This window comes from Camellia sinensis, chromosome 4 (genome assembly GCF_055761805.1).
Source record: "Camellia sinensis isolate YWXY chromosome 4, ASM5576180v1, whole genome shotgun sequence".
Lineage (NCBI taxonomy): Eukaryota > Viridiplantae > Streptophyta > Magnoliopsida > Ericales > Theaceae > Camellia > Camellia sinensis.
In genome coordinates, this window is record NC_138964.1 from 15,850,899 (window position 1) to 15,869,067 (window position 18,169).

Consider the following 18,169-nt stretch of genomic DNA (forward strand, 5'->3'; position numbering starts at 1 on the left):
CCAATCAAAACTTATTTTTTGTTGACGCTTTTGTAGTGTGCAAACAAAATGAAAATCTGATGTTCGGGCATTCTATTTTTTGCACTCCCCACCACCTTTTGAGATAAGGGCTTCCATACCACACACACATTCAAAGAATTTAATGCAAGTCTTAATATGGACCAGTATTGTTAGAATTTAAGAATTTAGATACAGAAAACTATTAAAAATATAAGAAGTGTAGTCTGCATTCAACTCTTATATGGTGAAACTCAAATTTAGAATGAATTGAGACTACAAACTATTTTATTTATTTTTTTGATATTTTTCTATGTCTGAACTCTAGATCCTTAACATTACTTGATGTAGTTTGCATGGCCTCCCAATTCTTGCAGTAAATACACAGGCAAGGAAAAAAATGGGTCGGATTTGGAATTGAGTAAAATTTAGTGGGTTGATGGAAAATACGATTCTAAGCATGATCCATCAAATTTTCATGGGCCCCAGCAAATTTTGGACAAATTTCATCGTTAGGCCTTCGATTTTGAGAATTTGTGGTTTTTGAAAATATTTGTAACTTCCATTACTCCTAGTGTAGACCTTGGAATTCGATTCCGTCAATTCTGACATTCAATTATGACATTATCGTATTAGCATATATTAGTAGTTTTTTTCATTTATTATAATATTTTTATTTTTGATAATTTTTGTTATATTTCCTTATTTTTATTTTGCTTACTACAAAATTACTAATTCTGATTGGTTCTTACTAGGTTAGGTTTGCTTTTACTTATAAATGCTATTTGTAAGCTTTAGGGTTCTTCAATTTTTTTATGTTCTGTGTTCCAACTTTAAGTATTTTTTTTGAAAATCAATCATTGTTGAGTCTTTATTCTCAATATTGTTCATGAATCAACGAGTTTAGAGACGAATCTTACTTTCGATATTTTTGGTTGAATGAATAAATTTTGAAATTATTATTATTTCACATTTCTCGCTATATTATTGCTGCAAATAGATGTTTTGATGGAAATATCACTGCAGGAATTTCAACTTTTAGTGGCGTTTAAAAAACGCCGCTATAAGTGTTTAAAACGCCGCCAATTCTTCTTGTGACGCTTAGCCCCAAACGCCGAGGACGCGGCCGTCGCTATAACTTTATGACGTTTTAAAAACGCCGTGAAATTAGTATAGGCGGCGTTTCTAAAAACGCCGCTAAATGTCCTACTAAACTCATGCTGACGTCACTGGCGACATTTAGCGACGTTTTGAAAAAACGCCGTCATATCTTCTTGTATGACCGTTAGTATGTAGGGTTTAAGAGGCATTTGTAAAAACGCCGTCATATTCTCTTTTTTTTTTTTTTTTTTTTTTGAAATTAAGCTAATTTTATTTGATTGAACTAAAAAAATACAGATCATTCCAAATATAAATGACACCCAGCTCATTAACCCAAATTGTTTAATTCCATTTTATCCACATAATATAAACCATGTTACAATGCTTCCTCCAATAGTTATTTGATGCCACCTCGTAATCGTGTTGCACATCAGAAGAAGCCGCAAATTAACAGTTATTACAAGACAATTGAAGATCATTGTACTGACATCCCAAAGGCCAAACATCTTGCCATTCAAATCAACACTGTTAGAACTGGAAGTGATCACAAAATTGTATATAACTAATGATTGGTAAATGAAAACAAAGCCAAGGTCACCACAACTCTCCATTTGAAGAAGGTATTTCTTATTCCCTCGTACAACTGGGGGTACTTTTTGGAAAGGGAAGCACTGACATCCTGCCAAAGAACATATGTGATCATTCAGTCACATTTAGATTGGTTGCAAAAATAAATGACAAAAAAACGAATGGTAAGAGCATCTTGATGAATGAAAGCAAAAAGTGGACTTCAATCATTTTATTAAACTTGTATCAAATCAAGGGAGTAATAAACTTTTTACTAAATCAAAGCTGAACCAAATCCTTCACCAAATTTCCAAGAGTCGTATATTTATACAAATTTGATGAAATTTTAAAAAGAGGAAGGATTGGACAAATTTGATGAAATTTTAAGGGTAAGTTCGGAATTTTTCAAAAAGATTTATGAAAAGAAATGAGTAAAGATTTGAGTTTCCATACCAGATCAAGCTTTTAACCAATTTTACACTCAAATTTGATTAAAAAAAGAGAAGAAGAATAAGAAAAGATAAAAGAGAAATAGCAAGGCTCGGAGGTGCTCTAAATGTAAATACTCTAAATCGAAGTGTAAATACTCTAAATTGGTATTATACAAATACTAGGGGCTTTCCACAATGAAATCATTAATCCAAATCAATGGCACAAAAACTCAAATTATAAATCAACATTAAATAGAAAGAATGCAAGTACCTTCTCAAAAAGTACAACCATAATCACAGGCATGGCTGTGAAAATAACATTATATAAAGACTGAAACCAATCATCATAGAATCTTACCTGAAAACCCAGTTTGGAAGGTGTACCAAAATTGAATCGAAGTCAATGTAAGATTCTTGTAAATGAAATAGGACACAACCTGCGATCAAGAATTTTTAAGCATGAAAAACTCTAGGTAGAGAAATGAAAAGAAAAATAAACTATGAAGGTAGAAAATTAGAACCTTGCATATTCTGAGATATGACCATCGGCCATGCACAAGAAGTAAATCTGTAAGAAAACGGATAGTGCAAATAATGCGGGACCCATGTCCCATCTGTTCCGAGTCCTCTGATATACTAATTTATTCGAAACCTCGGTCCCATATGCATGTTTTCCCTGGAAACAAACAGGATTTTTAAGATAGAACTCTCATCATGCATCACAGAGGGTGGAAGCAAATGGAAGAATCTAATGGCATTATGAGCAAACATGTAACTTGTTTGTTTAGACCTTTGTTACTCTGCTTCAATACAAAGCAACATCTAGTTCCCTCAACAAACACTGCTTATTTGGTATTAGACAAGTTTGTCTGATGTATATATATATATATATAATGCAATTACAGCAGTCTACACATACCTAAACTTATGCATAAGGTCACTTATATTAATTGGGAGATTCTATAAGGTGCCAATATTTTGTCAAATTTAATTATCCTCATTATGAATTAAAGCTTGAAATACATAAAACAAAACAATAATTGGCCAAGGAAATGTAATTGGATTATAAGGTCGTACTTTAGGTTTGTTGGAAAAAAAGAAGAAGGTGTCACCGAATAAATTCTGCACAAAGGTAATTACATGCACCAAAAGCCTATTTTCTTGTCATTCTATTGTCAATCACCAAACTGTATGACATACTTGAAAGAGTTTCAAATTTCTAATTTGATCCCTTATTTGATTAATCATTAAATCATATCCCCTCAGAATTACATAATGCAAGGAAGACAAAAACCAGCAATAACATAGTACCTCTTGTTGGAACTGCTTCCTCCCTTGTTTGGCGTCAGGTCTAAGAACTTTGATGGCAACTGGAGTGTGATCAAGTTTGCCTTTATAAACAGGCCCATATCCACCTTCACCGATTTTTAATGACCCTGAAAATTTATCAGTAGCCGCCTCTATCTCTTCTATGGTGTACTTTCTGTAGCGGACATCATTATTTGATAAAACATTCAATGCCCGATTCTTCTCTTCCGCCTCACGCTTGGCTTTCAACTCTGCATATTTTCTTCTCTGTGCTTCCATTTCAGCTAGTTTTTGTGCCTTTTCGGCTGCTTCAAGTGCAGCTCTGGATTTAGCCTTTTCTTTCTCAGCAATGGCAAGAGCTGCCTCTTCTGCAAACCGGGCTCGCTCGAACTTTCGAGCTTCTTCTTGCTTCCACATATGAAGCTCTTTAGCCTAAAATTTAGTAAGAAATGTAACAATATTAGAAAAAATCACCGTTTTCCTCACTACGTTGATATTATAATATTGTAGCTAATTTCGAAGTTATCAAGAACCTTTTTTTTTCTTTTTTTTCTGACCAATGCCGTACATGCTATGATCCTGTATTTAGAATCAAATAACAGCGCAATTCCTTTTATTTCAAAATTCGCAGATGACTACTTCTCATTGATTTATAATGTACCCTTATTATCACTTTGTAGGATTCTTTTTTTTTTTCCCCCCTTCAAATATGGTGATTATGTAGGAAAAGCATTTCCCACTTTTCTCTTGTCACAGGCCTATCGCCGCCCGCAAAAGTTGAATTGCTTGCACATATACAGTGCGTAATTCCTTTCAAACCAGCAACATAATAATGTTTATTATTATTTTTGGTTTGGCTGTGAGGTTTAGAGGTGCTTCTAAGTTCTATCTGTATACTTTGTGCATGATGAATCCAAGTAATATTCTGCTCATGGGGTAACCTAATTCGTCCATGTGTAGTTTCATACAATTATATATGTAGTTGATAGAATTTTAAAGAAAAATAAGTTGGCAACACAGGATGAGAGTGATTGATTACCATCCTATGGACATTACCACTCTGCTTCTGGCCTACATGGTTGCTTGTCCCCTATCTTAGGTCTACTTAGTAAAGCGGTGCTGTTTTTATCCCTCTACCACAAAATAAAATAATAAAAAAAAAAAAATTGCATTAAGCAATAAAATTTCCTCTAATTACTTAATTGCCATATAGTCATGAGTTTCGATCTTCATAACATGTTCAAATTGTATTAAATTAGATCAGGTAAATATGCATGAATATCCTTGCATCATAAGCCCTCTGTAAGTTTCATTCAAAAATCATTCTGTTTTTAAAAAGATTTTTAGAACAGTGGTTCAAATTATCACATTGATAATCTGGAGCATCAACTAACTTGCAGAACATGGTTAAACTATGAAAGCATTAGCTAGAAGATAATGACCCGAATTCTGAATTTTCAAGGAACACATATAAGTGATGTCCTCTATCACAGTTTAATATGGATGAATTAATTGTTAGATAAAAACAATAAGGAGCAAGGACGTGATAAAAATTCGGAAGAAAGTTTACTAATGAGTAACTAATAGGTAATAAAGACTACTGGCTTCTCTAGCTTTGTACATAGAGCAGCCGTGTAGTGGATGGTAGGTCTCTACGAGCCAACAGGTAGCATATCAAAAGGATCCATCAAAATGTGATTACTGATTGTTAACTTAGAACTTGCTGATAAAACTTCTAAAAATTACTCTGGTCTGCGAAGAATTACGGAGAAACCTAATAAACCTTAAGTGAGAAGGAATTGTTGTGGGAGAAGTGTTTTGTTAACAAATCATTGATCATAAATTCATACATGTTATATCTGTGAAATTTAGGGAAAAGAACACTGTGGAACATGAATTGGCAATTCTTATACAGACCAATTCTACAACCAATGGTGTGATTAATCACTAATCTAGATAACATTCTGTTCAAGTTAAAATCATTTGATATTCAGCAAAAATAGGAGTAAACACATTCTTGGAAATTTTTTGAGAAACATGCATCGTAGTATCTTACAACAATAGTAACAATAACCATTTTGTAAGATGGCTGCCATTTTGCTGAATAAACCCCCAACAATTTCTAATGCACTTCTTACTCTTTAACACGTGGATACTATTCAATTACAATGAAGTGATCAATATGCCTTTTAATTCTCATTAAGCAGACTAGTTGGTACAGTTTTAAGTTATTATCTGTTAGTAATTCCCAGAATTGGGAAAAAAACACTCAAACTAATAGAACGAAAAAAAAACATATGAAAAAAAACACCTTCATTGAAGTTCTCATATACACACCCAATAATGTCAATAGAATGACCGTTAGTTTAGTACAAGCATAAAAGACCAACCTTAGTTAATGTCTGCAGATGAACATGCTTCAAACCTTGATAAACTCCAATGAGGTCGATTGCTGAGAAGATTGGGGGCACAACAAAAGGCAAACTTGCTTGCAACCTTTCATATTAATGAAAAATTATCAGTTAGGGAGCCAAGTAAAGCATAAGTGCCATAATCACATCAGCAAATTGGATACATCACATCAGTTAAAAAGTCATAAATTTTTTATACCTTTCAATCACATATTCATGGGGAGCACAGGTTATATAAAATAGAAATTTTTAGCAAACTAATCAATATTAAACATATTGCAATATAATGTAAACAGGGGAAAAGAATTCTACAATGTTGAATTGCAGCAGTAAGATGTACAATATGGTCAACTTAGCTATCACAAAAGGCTGGGACGATCATAGAATATCAATTTGATGAAGATTAACAGTGGCACTATGGAACTTATTTAAAATCTGAAGATGAAAAGTAAAAACCTTAGATTGTTTCTGAACAAAATGTTCAAGGCGCAAGCATAAGACCAAGGCTATCGAAGCACACTGTTTGAATCTGAAACCCAACCAAAGATCATTTCAGTTATATAAATAAGATACAAAGCACAATACACTGCATATGATAGGAAATCTATAACCTGTGCGTTTGCAGAAACTTCACCAAGATTATCTACTACTGCAAAACTTCGATGAACAACAGTCTACAAATCCAAAAATGACAACATTTAGACTCCATGTAATAAGGTGAAAGCCAACTTTATGATTATCCAACAAATAAAATTCTGAACATCAGACTGCTCAGAATTAGAATTTATCTAGCGGGTAAATCAGCTGAAAACATTCATATCATATCATTAACAACTAAAAATCCTTGAGGAATAACAGTGAGCCAAATCGGTCCACCTAGGGCGCCAGGACCAACCGATAACAAGGCCGATCATGACAGCGAGCCAAATCGGGACTGAGGAGAGTAAAGCGTCAAGGAATGTCTCGGCGAGGCCTGGGCAGTGTAGAAAATAGATCAAATCGAAGAAGCTCTGCTCCATTATCGATCGGTGTCTATACAGATACGTGTATGTACATGAGAGAATCGATAAATATACATATATGTATATGTATATACAAAGTAGAAGAGATAAGAAGATGAGGTGCTAAGCCATGGAAGCTTGCATAGATGGTGGTGGCGGTGGAGCTTTGAAATTGAGAGAGAAGAGAAATCAAAATCGCTCTGAGATGAAATCAAAGATGAATCTCTGAGAGAGAGATCTAGAGAGAGAATCGAAATCGGGGTGGCAGTGCAGACCGATCTGAATCGAAATCGCGGTGGCGATGCAGATCGATCTGAAATCGGTGAATCTGTGAGATTTGAATCGGTGAATCTATGAAATCGGTGAATCGATGAATCTCGCTACCTCGCCGGTGCAGATGGCGGTGGAGGTAGAGCTTCGAAATTGGTGAATCTGTGAGATTTGAATGTGAGATTCAATGTTTAGAGAGGATTGAGAGAGAGGCGACGTGAGGATAAGGGCTAGAGAGGATTGAGAGGTCTGAAGACCTAAGGTTTACAAAGGCTTTATTATCAGATTCAAAATAAGCGCGTGTGACGTACCGCATTTGAAGGCGTTTTTAAACGCCTTTGATCATCAAACGGTGTCGTTTTAATTAAACAAATATGCGACGTTTTTAAAACGTCGTTAAATATTAATAAAAATGACGTTTAAAAAAACGCCGTTAAAAAAACGTCGCCAAAACCCTTATTTCTTGTAGTGTATTAATCAAATAGTAATATTATGAAAAATTTAATTATGTATATATCATTTTTTGCGTCACTAAATTGAATTTTTTTTTTCTTTTTCTTTTTTCTAGCCACTCTATATTGATTTAATGAGTCCTATTACTCAGGTTTAGACTACTAAAAAAAGGTGCGTGCTTGAAAAAAGTGTATTATCTTTATATGTTGGCCGAATTGGGTGGAGTGGGTTTTTGATTCCTAACCCGACACTCAATCAATTTGACCAACTAAATAACTTTAATCTGCTGCTAATCGAAATGGTTAGGAAATCGCCAATGTGCAAAAACCAAAATCCAAATTTGTTTGGTTATTTAGTTTTTAAAATCATATTTTGAGTTTTTATTTAGTATATTTTTTATTTTTGGTGAAGTTTTTTTTAATAATTTGTTAATTTTTTTTTTAATAAACTTTTTTCAAATGCTGAATACAAACTTACGTATATGTTAGAAAAATATACTAAAAGCCATATTTTTTGTATAATGGGATTTAGTATTAGTTTTAATCATATCAATTAGTCTAGTTTTAATGAGAATCAATACGAATAATGTTTGCATTATATTATTTGTCTAATATTTTGCATGTGTGTCTTTTATTTTACGATGTATGTGATCTGGTGTGTAGAGTACGGCTATGCACGGAAGATCAGATCATTAATTCTTGTAGAATATATAAGTGGTTCACAATCTAAGATGGATTTGGACACACCATCAGTACGACTGTAACATGGTGTTTGAGTAAATCTGTCTTGACTACAGAAAACGGTAAAGTTCAACTCATTGTGCTAGTATGCTTTGTGTGTACTGAGTATGGCCGTCTTTGGATAACTGTTCATGTGTTGATTAGATGAGACAATTTACATCACATAATTATTACGAGTACTGCTCTTAATATGAAAATAATTAATAATCACGTGCATCTAGTGTTGGTCATTTTGATTCATAAAAGAGTGAGATTCTTTATGGGTCAATAAGCTCAGTGAGTTGGGTGATCACTTTATGTGTACGTGGATATTGATTATTGACAGAATCCACATCTCAGTTTAGGGATTGATAATACCCCTTGAAGAAGCTTATAAGTTTTGATTATGTCAAACCCAGCATGTGGATTTTGTATTCAACATATCAAATAAGTTAAGTGGAAGGTCTCAAGGAAATATTAAGAAGTCAATTAAATATAATTGCTAGTAATTTATTTAATTGAGGGGTATTAGTAATCTTAATGTGGAGAGATAAATAAGTATTTAATAATGTGGAACTCAAAATATAATTTGGAGATTAAGATGGAAGTGCAATAATAATTCTTTAGCGGTATAAATGCTAATTTATGAAATTAGGAATTATAATTAAGGTTGAATTAAGTTTTCCTAATTCCATAGGGAGTCCTAATCCTAATCTACTCCTAATGGTTCTTGCCGTAGCCTATATATATGCGTCATTGTAGCTCTCTAAAGCATAATAATTTTTCGAGTTTTCGAGACAGAGTAAAGAGGTTCACATTTTTTAGCCCACAAGATAGAAGATCATAAGGTGCAACCAAATTTGAAATTTATCAACTACAATCTTCTATTCGTGTTTTAAACGATATCAAACCAGACAGATCTCGAAAGTATAAACCCTAATTCTGCCTTGTAGGTTTTATAGATCATTGTAATTTTTTTTGTCTAATCTATAATCGATATCATTGGGTCTTGGGAATTTGGTCCCAACATTATAGACACTGAATTTAAAATATATATATATATATATATATATGACAAGCATAATTTTAAAAATATTATATTATTTTTTGAAGATAAATATAATTAAATCAAGTGGTTGAAAATCGTAAACAAAATCATTCATTCTATTTGGTTATGAATTTTTATAAACACTTTTCAGTTTTCAATTCATTTTTTTAGTGAACTTTTTTAATAGTCAATTTTTTTTTTTTTATATGCATCTAATTTAGATATTGTTGGCTACATATTTTATATAAGCCAATCACAACTTAACACGTGGCACGTAAAGGGTAATTTGGAGAGTTAATGCAAGTCTCTAATCAGCGACAAACACATGGCAGTTCATATTGGTAATGATGGGTTTGCGTAGCATGGAAGCAGTTAGAAGGCGCGGGGTGACATGGCCCAACGGTTACTCGCAATTCAAATTCAAATTCAAAAGGGAAGCCCAACTGCAAGGAAGGCGTAGTGGGAGCAAATTGTTTAGGGCCATAACCAATGATCGTGGAAGGGCATTTCGACGGTTTGATGTCCACTTCGACGGTTACCATTGGAGAGTATAAATAGAAGAGAAGGCCAATAGAAGGAGGACCCATACTCAAATCTAGAAACCAGTTATTTACTTCATATTTATCTTTCCAGTTGTTACATTTCCAGTTCTTCAATTCCTATACTGCACTTCATTTCCTAGGAGTAGTTTCAAGTAGTTGTTGCTGTAAACCTTTTCGAGACTGGGTCATTGTAAGCTCATTGTAAGTTTTTATTTACTCAATGAATTTCATTTTCTGAATTGTTCTTTGTACTTGTCATCACTTATAAGTTTCTCCTAAGCAAGCCGCCAGTAAAAGTCCTCTTCATTGAGACTGAAAGAATTTCAACACAATCGTTTGATAATTGGTTGGCAATTAAAATTCTGTAAGGACTTATTGATCCTTGCTAGCACGCTTAAAATTACATAATTAACCTTTGAAAGCCAAAAAAGGCAACAAATGTACTTAAAAAGTGAAATATTTGAGAAAGCTCTTAAAAAAATTAATATGAAATTTTATCGGATTTTTGTATTCTTTTGTATTTTATAGTATTTAGTGAATTTTTTAAAAGATTTTTCACAAATTTTATACTTTTTAAGTGTTATTTAGATTATGCGGATCTAAAAAGTTTTTAAGGAAAAAGAAAGAAAGAAATTGACAAAAATATTTAAAAAGTTTAGAAAAACAAAAAAAAATATTCACGAATTTAAAACTCAAAAACAAATTTTAAAAACTTGAAATAGAATGACTAACATTTGGACTTTTAGATCTATATGTCATACATAAAAAAAAAAAAAATTGAAATTAAAATCCAGCTAAAATTATATAAAGTCTGACAATATTATTACAAATCATAACAATATTTTATTTTAACAATACCTCACTAAAAAAAAGGAAAAAAGATAGAGAGCTTGTTACGTGGCAAGCAAAGATCCTGCAAAGTTATTGAACCCATACATTAGGCAATGAATGAGGCTGTCATGGCATTAAATGTAACAAGACCTCTCACGCCGGAGCTTGCAAAATCACCGTGACCGATGCAACTAGACTATAGACTTTCGGCCAACGAGACAGCTCAACTGGACAAGGAAATGATCAATGAGGGATATAAGGAAGCTTCTAAGGTACGTTTTTGGCAACAAGTAATCTTCTCTCTCTCAACCCTTAACTCTCTCTAAGTCTTTCTAGTTTTCTCAGCTCAAGCAGTTGAGCACATTAATGGCTGAGTTTGAGGCCGTGTTCACTAGTTTGTCGAGGTTTGCACTGGAACTCGTGACGACTGAGGAGCACTGTTGTTTAGAGTTCGAAAAGAAATTAAGGACTGGGCTAATGTTCAAGGTGGCTGGGTCAATGATTAGAAATTTTTGATGCCTTGTAGAGGCGGCGGCTCATCTGGAGACTGTGATGCAGATAGAAGAGGAGAGGATGAGGGGCTCCAAGAGGAGCCAGCACATTCAGGGAGACAGTAAGAGGCAGATGGGTTCCAATCCACAGCCATCCCAGGGAGCTCAATCGAGGTCTACTTTTCTAGTGTCGAATTCGAGTTCTGGGAGGGGTGGTCAAGGAGACATTACTTGTTTCAAATGTGGTCAGTTCGGCCATAAGTCTCTGGCTTGCCCACAGAGAGGAGGAGGGTACCGGTCTGCATCATCATTGGCTCGTTCTCAAAGCCAGAGTCAAGGGAGAGAGCAGTTGGTCACTAGTTATCAGTGTGGATAGGCGGGCACATGAAGAGATTTTGCCCACAATTGGATGGCCCACTTGATGCGTCTGGTTCGAGACAGACATAGAGTCACTAACCAGCACAGTCAGCACAGGCCTCGAGGGCCAATCAGGGAGCCTCTTCAGCTTAGTCAGTGCAGCAGGCCTATGCTCCAAGGGAAGAGTAGGTAGATCAGAGGCCAACAGGGCATATGTATGTATTACAGTGCCAGATCTGGTACCAGCTCCTTCGGTAGTGAGAGGTATCTTTTTGTTTTGAAATTCAGTTGCTAATGTGTTGATTGATATGGGTGCACCCCATTCATTTATCTCGTCTGCATTCGTATCAGTTTTAGGATTAGAGTTGGCTCGGTTAGCATCTCCTATCTGTGTAAAGTCACCTATTGGTGGTGAGGTTATTTTGAAGCAGGGGTGTCGGGGTTGTGACATAGAGATTGCCAGTTGCCGACTCATTTTTGCATTTATGTTGATTAATATGTCTAGTTTTGATGTTATATTAGGTATGGACTGGTTGTCATCCTATTGGGCTGTTATAGGCTGCTACCGCCAGAGGGTTACTGTATATACCTTAAGTGATGATTGTTTTTATTTCTTGGGGGACCGGGTGGATAGAGTCTTATCATCGGTGTATGATCTACGTGGGCGGAGCGAACTTAGTTGCCTTTTTGAGTACCAAGTGTGATGAAGTCCGAGTTGAGTTGCCAAGGGTAGTTTGTGAATACTCGGATGTTTTTCCGGAGGATCTTACCAGTTTACCACCTCACCAAGAGATCGAGTTCTCTATTGACCTAGTGCCTGGTACGACACCGATATCTATGGCACCATATAGATTTGCACTTGCTGAGTAGAGTGGGCTGAAGATTCAACTCTAGGAATTGTTAGATAAGGATTTTATTTGCCCTACTACCTCGCTTTGGAGAGCACCAGCTCTTTTTACTAAAAAGAAAGATGGTGCGTTGCGACTTTGTATAGATTACTGAAAATTAAATCGGGTAACTGTCAAGAACAAATACCCAATGCCTCGTATAGATGATTTGTTTGATCAGTTGAAGGGTTCTTGTTGCTTTCTAAGATAGACCTGAAATCTGGTTATCACCAGTTGAGGGTAATGGTGGAGGATATCCCGAAGACGGCATTCCGTATGCAGTATGGCCATTACGAGTTTCTAGTGATGCCCTTTGGGCTCACCAATGTAACTGCTGTGTTTATGGACTTGATGAACTAGATCTTTCATGAGCTCCTAGATCGTTTTGTGGACGACATCGTGATTTACTCACCCTCTAAGGAGGAGCACGAGGAACACTTACAGGTAATACTTGAGTTACTTAGAGCCCACAAACTGTATGCTAGGTTTGGGAAGTGTGAATTCTGGCTGAGAGAAGTGAAGTTCTTAGGCCATGTGGTTTCCGGGGAAAGAGGTGTGTAGCTCAAATTTTCGTGCTCCTTTCGGATACGACTAGCCCTACAGTTCAGACTCTCGTGGTTCTGAATCTGATTCCACAAGTGCAATGTAAAATAGATAAACATGAATGAGTCCAAATTCGGCAATTCTTTTGGAAAATCAATTTTGAATAAAAATGCCAAAAATTAACTACTTTGCCAGATACAAAGTCACCACCTAAATATTTTGGAAAAATTTAGGAAACCCGTGACTCGTGCCAAAGGCCACGTGCTTGTCATCACCAAGATTGTCTTAGCTCGGGAACTTAGGTACAAGAGGGGAAGGTCATGAATTGAGAATCTCACTCCCCGAGCTGAGACAATTTTAGTGATGACAGACACGTGGCCTTTGGCACGAGTCATGGGCTTCCTAAATTTCCCAAAAACATTTAGGTGGCAACTCTGTATCTTGAAAAGTAGTCAATTTTTGGCATTTTTATTCAAAATCGATTTTCAAAAAGAATTGTCGGATTTAGACTTATTTGTGTTTATCTATTTCACATTGCACTTGTGGAATCAGATTCAGAACAACGGGAATCCGAACTGTAGGGCTAGTCGTATCTGAAGGAGCATAAAAAGTCGAACTACAGTTTCTAGCGACTCTGCTGGGGAAAGTAAAGAACTTGACTTGAACTTCATGATGTTAAATTTTATCTACACTTCTATGTTCTTTGCATTGCATTTTCATTGGTGTGCTTAAGTCACTGTTTTTTTCCATTTGCTATTCTTTGATGGCTGCTAGAGGCTTGCCCAAAAGGTTGACCGGTCGTGGGCTCTGCCATGATGGGGACACAACCCTTGGATCTGCACTACTGCTGTACCATTTGATTCTCCTTTCACTTCTCGGTGTTATGTGTGAGAGGTATATTAGGTAGTCTTGCTGAGGTACCCCCTTTGACCATTTGGCCTGGTTGTATATAGAAAAGCCATAGTGATTGTTCCAAACTAGGACAAGATGCTCACCCATATGCAGGATTGTATGAAATCGCTTGATTGAAATAGTGAAACCTAGTTTATGACAAAACTAGGATAGGGTAATCCTACTTCCTCATAGGGGTGTTTTGGCTCTCTCTTAACTGGTATGTGCTTTACAGTGAAGCTGTACAGGAATGTGCATAGCAGTAGCGAATTTGGTATTTGTTTTGGGGAGTAGAATTCAGTGTGGAGTACAGTCCTATAGTTTTGATCATATCTGTGTTGACAACATCTTAGTTGAGGTGCTGTGCGGTTTTTGATTACTTCTTTTTCGCTTTATTTCTTTTGCTAGGTAGTTTAAAACCATAGCTTCAGAATGTTCAGATATCCCCTAAGTACTCTGGACCCGAGTCAGAAGACTTTGTAAAGTCAGGGATCTTGTTCGGGGACAACCTGTGTTTACTTTACTTCCACCAGTTACAAGACGGAGGAGAATCAGATAAAATTCACTAGTTCAGTTTTTACAGCAGTCAAGCCTCAATTCACCTATGTCCAGTCAGGTTCGGGAACGGTCATCTACTTCTAGTCCAGTACGAGATCACTCACCTATTCCTATGGCATAGTATCTCCCAGTCATTGTGGAAGAACTGATACACCATCTGCAATAGACAATTGAAACCCTACAGCAAGATGCGGCCCGTCAGGCCGATGTTATAACCAGCTACAACAACAACAACCACAACCAGCTGCGGCCTCCGCATCCCATGCACCTACCGTGGCTATCCCAGCACCCGGAGCCACCGTTCATACTGCCAATGTTCAAGAAAACCAGGGCAATCTAGCAGAGCCAATCCTAACACAGGCCTCCAAAACCCCTGTTTATTAGACCGAGGCTCCATTCGAGTTCGAGGTTGACTGAACTGTACTCAAGGTCAATAAACTAGAAAAGTTATTCAAGAGAGCACAAGGGGTTAACTCCATCTTGGACATAGAGGACGGGTATACTGATTCTGCAATTACACTACTAGATCAGTTTAAAATGCTGTACATCGATCGATTTGATGGCTCCGGGGATTCGATGGTCCACTTGTGTTTGTTTTCGGATATCTTGCGGCCGATGGGCTTGACTAGACTATAGAAACTATCTTTGTTTGGTCGCACCATGTTGGGTATAACCGCCATTTGGTATGCTAAGTTGGAAGATTCTGTTAAACAAAATTAGGAAGAGATGGCCGAGGCCTTTGTTATGCAGTACTCATACAATACTCAAAACGAGGTCACAACTCGTGATCTCGAGGCAACATGCCAAGAGCCGAAGGAGGGTTTCTCTAAATTTGTGACAAGATGGAGAGCTAAAGCCTCGATGATGACTACGAGGCCTTTTGAATGGTCGTCTGGAATCTACATGGCAAGCTATTGCAGAAAATGATTGTGCTCCCGTTGTTTACATTTATAGAGCTTTATGAAATGGAAGTGCAAATCGAAGATGCCATGAAGTAGGGGCTTATTACATATGAGAAAGAACTAGCAAAAAGGCCATTTGTTTGTAGTTTCAATGCTACCAGTGGTAGCATAGCTGCGAGGCCGTCAAACGTAAGTGTTTTCACCACAACCAAGACTGCCAACCTCTTTTCCAACACAAGCTCACAAATATCATCCAACCTTACTCGACCCTAGAGGACTTTTAACCAACTGTACATGACTCTTTCTCAAGCCATGAAGGTGCTAGTCAAGAAAGGGCACCTCAAACCCTTAGAACCTCACCCACTTCTTGATTTTCTCCCACCTAAACATAACCCCGCAAAATACTGTGCGTTTCACCAATAGCATGGTCATGACATTGACTAGTGCTTTCGATTGGGTCATGAGATTTAGGACCTCATTGACAACAAGGTGATTGCTCCACCTCAAAAACAGAACGTAACCACAAATCCACTCCCAGCCCATAATCAAGTCCCTCCACCTCGAAATCTTAACTTGGTCTATACACTGGCCACCTCTTATAACCCGAACATATATATTACTTCATTCCACCTACCAAAATCGACGTTGTTCCTTCCAGAAGGCGCAGATCTGTGCATGATGGACATGTCCAAACCTCAACCCAAGCCCGTGGTGATGAGACTTACAATGGAAGGGGAGTCGACTGTGGAGGAAGGTACTAATCCGTGACTAGAGTGCCCTAAGGACTTATTTGATACGGTGTATGATCCAAGTTGTTATATTGTGTCGGCTGGTCTAATCAAGCCTAAATTAGTGTTACCAACCTTGGTAGACATCAATGTGGTCAGAGAGGATAGCTCGAGCTAGGATTGGATGATTTGGAAGATCTTGAAGAGGATTTGGACAACTTGTAGTTCTTTAATGAGCAGGATCAAGGAGATATACAGATCGAGTGGTTCAACCTGAACGAATCAACTGACAACATTGGATGGCTGAGTGGTGAGCTAGTCAAGAAAGAAGAATTGGAATGAAACCAGAGGGAAAAGAAGCAGAGATAGCTGTAGTAGCTGGAAGGGTTGATGAGAAAGGAAAACTGCCAGAGAGCACCAGTGTGGAAAACCCAACCCAGGAAGTGGACACTATGAATACTGTGGATACTGAACAGGAAGCTGGATTGAGGCAGTTTGAACGAGAAAGAATTGAAAATAGTTGGGAAATCGTAAATTTACAACACTTTATGGGGGACACCTATGATGCGAAAGTGATACGAGCAGAGCCAGACAACTATTTGTCGGCCGTTAAGGGTGAATGGTGGGATGATAATGGTCTGTATCTGGCCTATACCGACGAAGACTGGGCGAGTGCATTTTAGACAATACATGGTATGCCGAGGAAATAGACCATCTGACAAGAAGTGGACGGTATTTTAAACCACCATGCCTGGATCAAGCAGAGGCGCTTGGAAAGGACAAAGAGGCCAAGAAACAGAAGAAGAAACAACTAGAAGAAGAGGTAGTGTTGAAACAACTTAAGAAAATTCAAGCTGATATCTCCATCTGGGGTCTTCTTATTGCCTCACGAGTACACCGACATGTAGTATTGTTGGCAATGGACAAGGCTAAATTATCCATTGACACCACACCTGAGCAGTTTATGGGTTTGGCTTTTCTAGGCGGTGCCAGGCCAACTCTTACTTTCTTTGACAAAGAGCTGCCGTCGAATGGCTCGGCTTACAATAAACTGTTGTACATATATGTGGAATGTAGAGATAAATGGGTGTCAGTGGTGTTGGTAGATATCGGTTCAGCTATTAATGTCTGTCCTTCTCGTGCTGCATATGCAATTGGCCTCAAACCAGCGGATTTTGTTCCCAAAGCCTAAGTAATACGGGTATATGATAACACAAGTAGAGAGGTCATGAGCACGATGCAAGTCAGAGTCCAGGTGGGCCCAGCTGAGCAAGAGGTCGAGTTTCATGTCTTGGATGTGCTGGCTTCCTTCAATTTCCTGTTAGGGAGGCCCTGGTTACACCATGTGAAGGTTGTCTTCTCCATTCTCCATTAGATTTTAAAGTACCCTCATGGGGGAGGAGTGACAATTGTTTTTGGGAACTCATCTATCCATTCGCCCCTAGAGGTGATTATACCAATGCTAGAGATCAACCATGGCGACAAGGACGTATTTCTCTCAGGATTCACTCTAGCTGAAGCTCGGGCAGTACAGACCATTCTGGCCGCAGACAAATTTATGTATGTCAGTGCCCAATCCATCTACTTCATGAACAAACTGTAGCATGTTCCAAGAATGGGGCTCGGAAGGAGTGGTCGGAAAGGTGTTGCAGCACTGACAAATGTGCCACATAACCCACATTCCTTTGGATTGGGCTATGTGCCCACCAAAGAGGACTGGGTTAGAAAGAGGGAAGAAATGAGAGGCCAAGCCAAGGCCAAGCAGGTTGGAAAACATTATAAACTCATCCACAGGCCAATCCAGGGGACATTGAATGGCCGTTTTGTTCAGGAATGAGAGGATTTCCCTTTTTGTGGCTTTCCCGAGCCCTGGATAAATTCCTCGAAGCAGCGTGTCCCCGGGTTCGAGATCTTCTTCGACCATCAGCTCCAGGACAATGATGATGAAGAAATGGCTAAACTAAGCACCAAAGTTGAACAGAGCACAGGGGGTGACTCAGATGATAGCAAACCTGGAGTAGGGACAACATTGGCTAGTCTCCTGACAAATCCTGTGACCGGCCTAGAGAACTTAAGGGATAACTTTACTATCTCCATGATCCAGGAGGAACCAGGTGTGAACCTAGCCAGTGG

General features: G+C 37.5%; 2 long non-coding RNA genes across 3 annotated transcripts; both read right to left on the reverse strand.

The window, feature by feature from the left end:
* Positions 1 to 1,424: 1,424 nt before the first annotated feature.
* On the reverse strand, positions 1,425 to 3,184 carry LOC114319666 (uncharacterized). Of its 2 annotated transcripts, none has more exons than XR_014365543.1 (3): positions 2,618 to 3,184; positions 2,455 to 2,533; positions 1,425 to 1,777 (listed from the first exon to the last, which is right to left on the reverse strand). It is a non-coding gene; the product is annotated as an uncharacterized LOC114319666 (long non-coding RNA). The 2 variants fall into 2 exon arrangements; XR_014365542.1 differs by having other exon boundaries at positions 2,368 to 2,533.
* A 2,580-nt stretch (positions 3,185 to 5,764) lies between these two features.
* LOC145823264 (uncharacterized) lies at positions 5,765 to 7,310 on the reverse strand. Its single transcript, XR_014365545.1, has 4 exons — positions 6,711 to 7,310; positions 6,427 to 6,489; positions 6,272 to 6,344; positions 5,765 to 5,900 (listed from the first exon to the last, which is right to left on the reverse strand). It is a non-coding gene; the product is annotated as an uncharacterized LOC145823264 (long non-coding RNA).
* Positions 7,311 to 18,169: the final 10,859 nt, after the last annotated feature.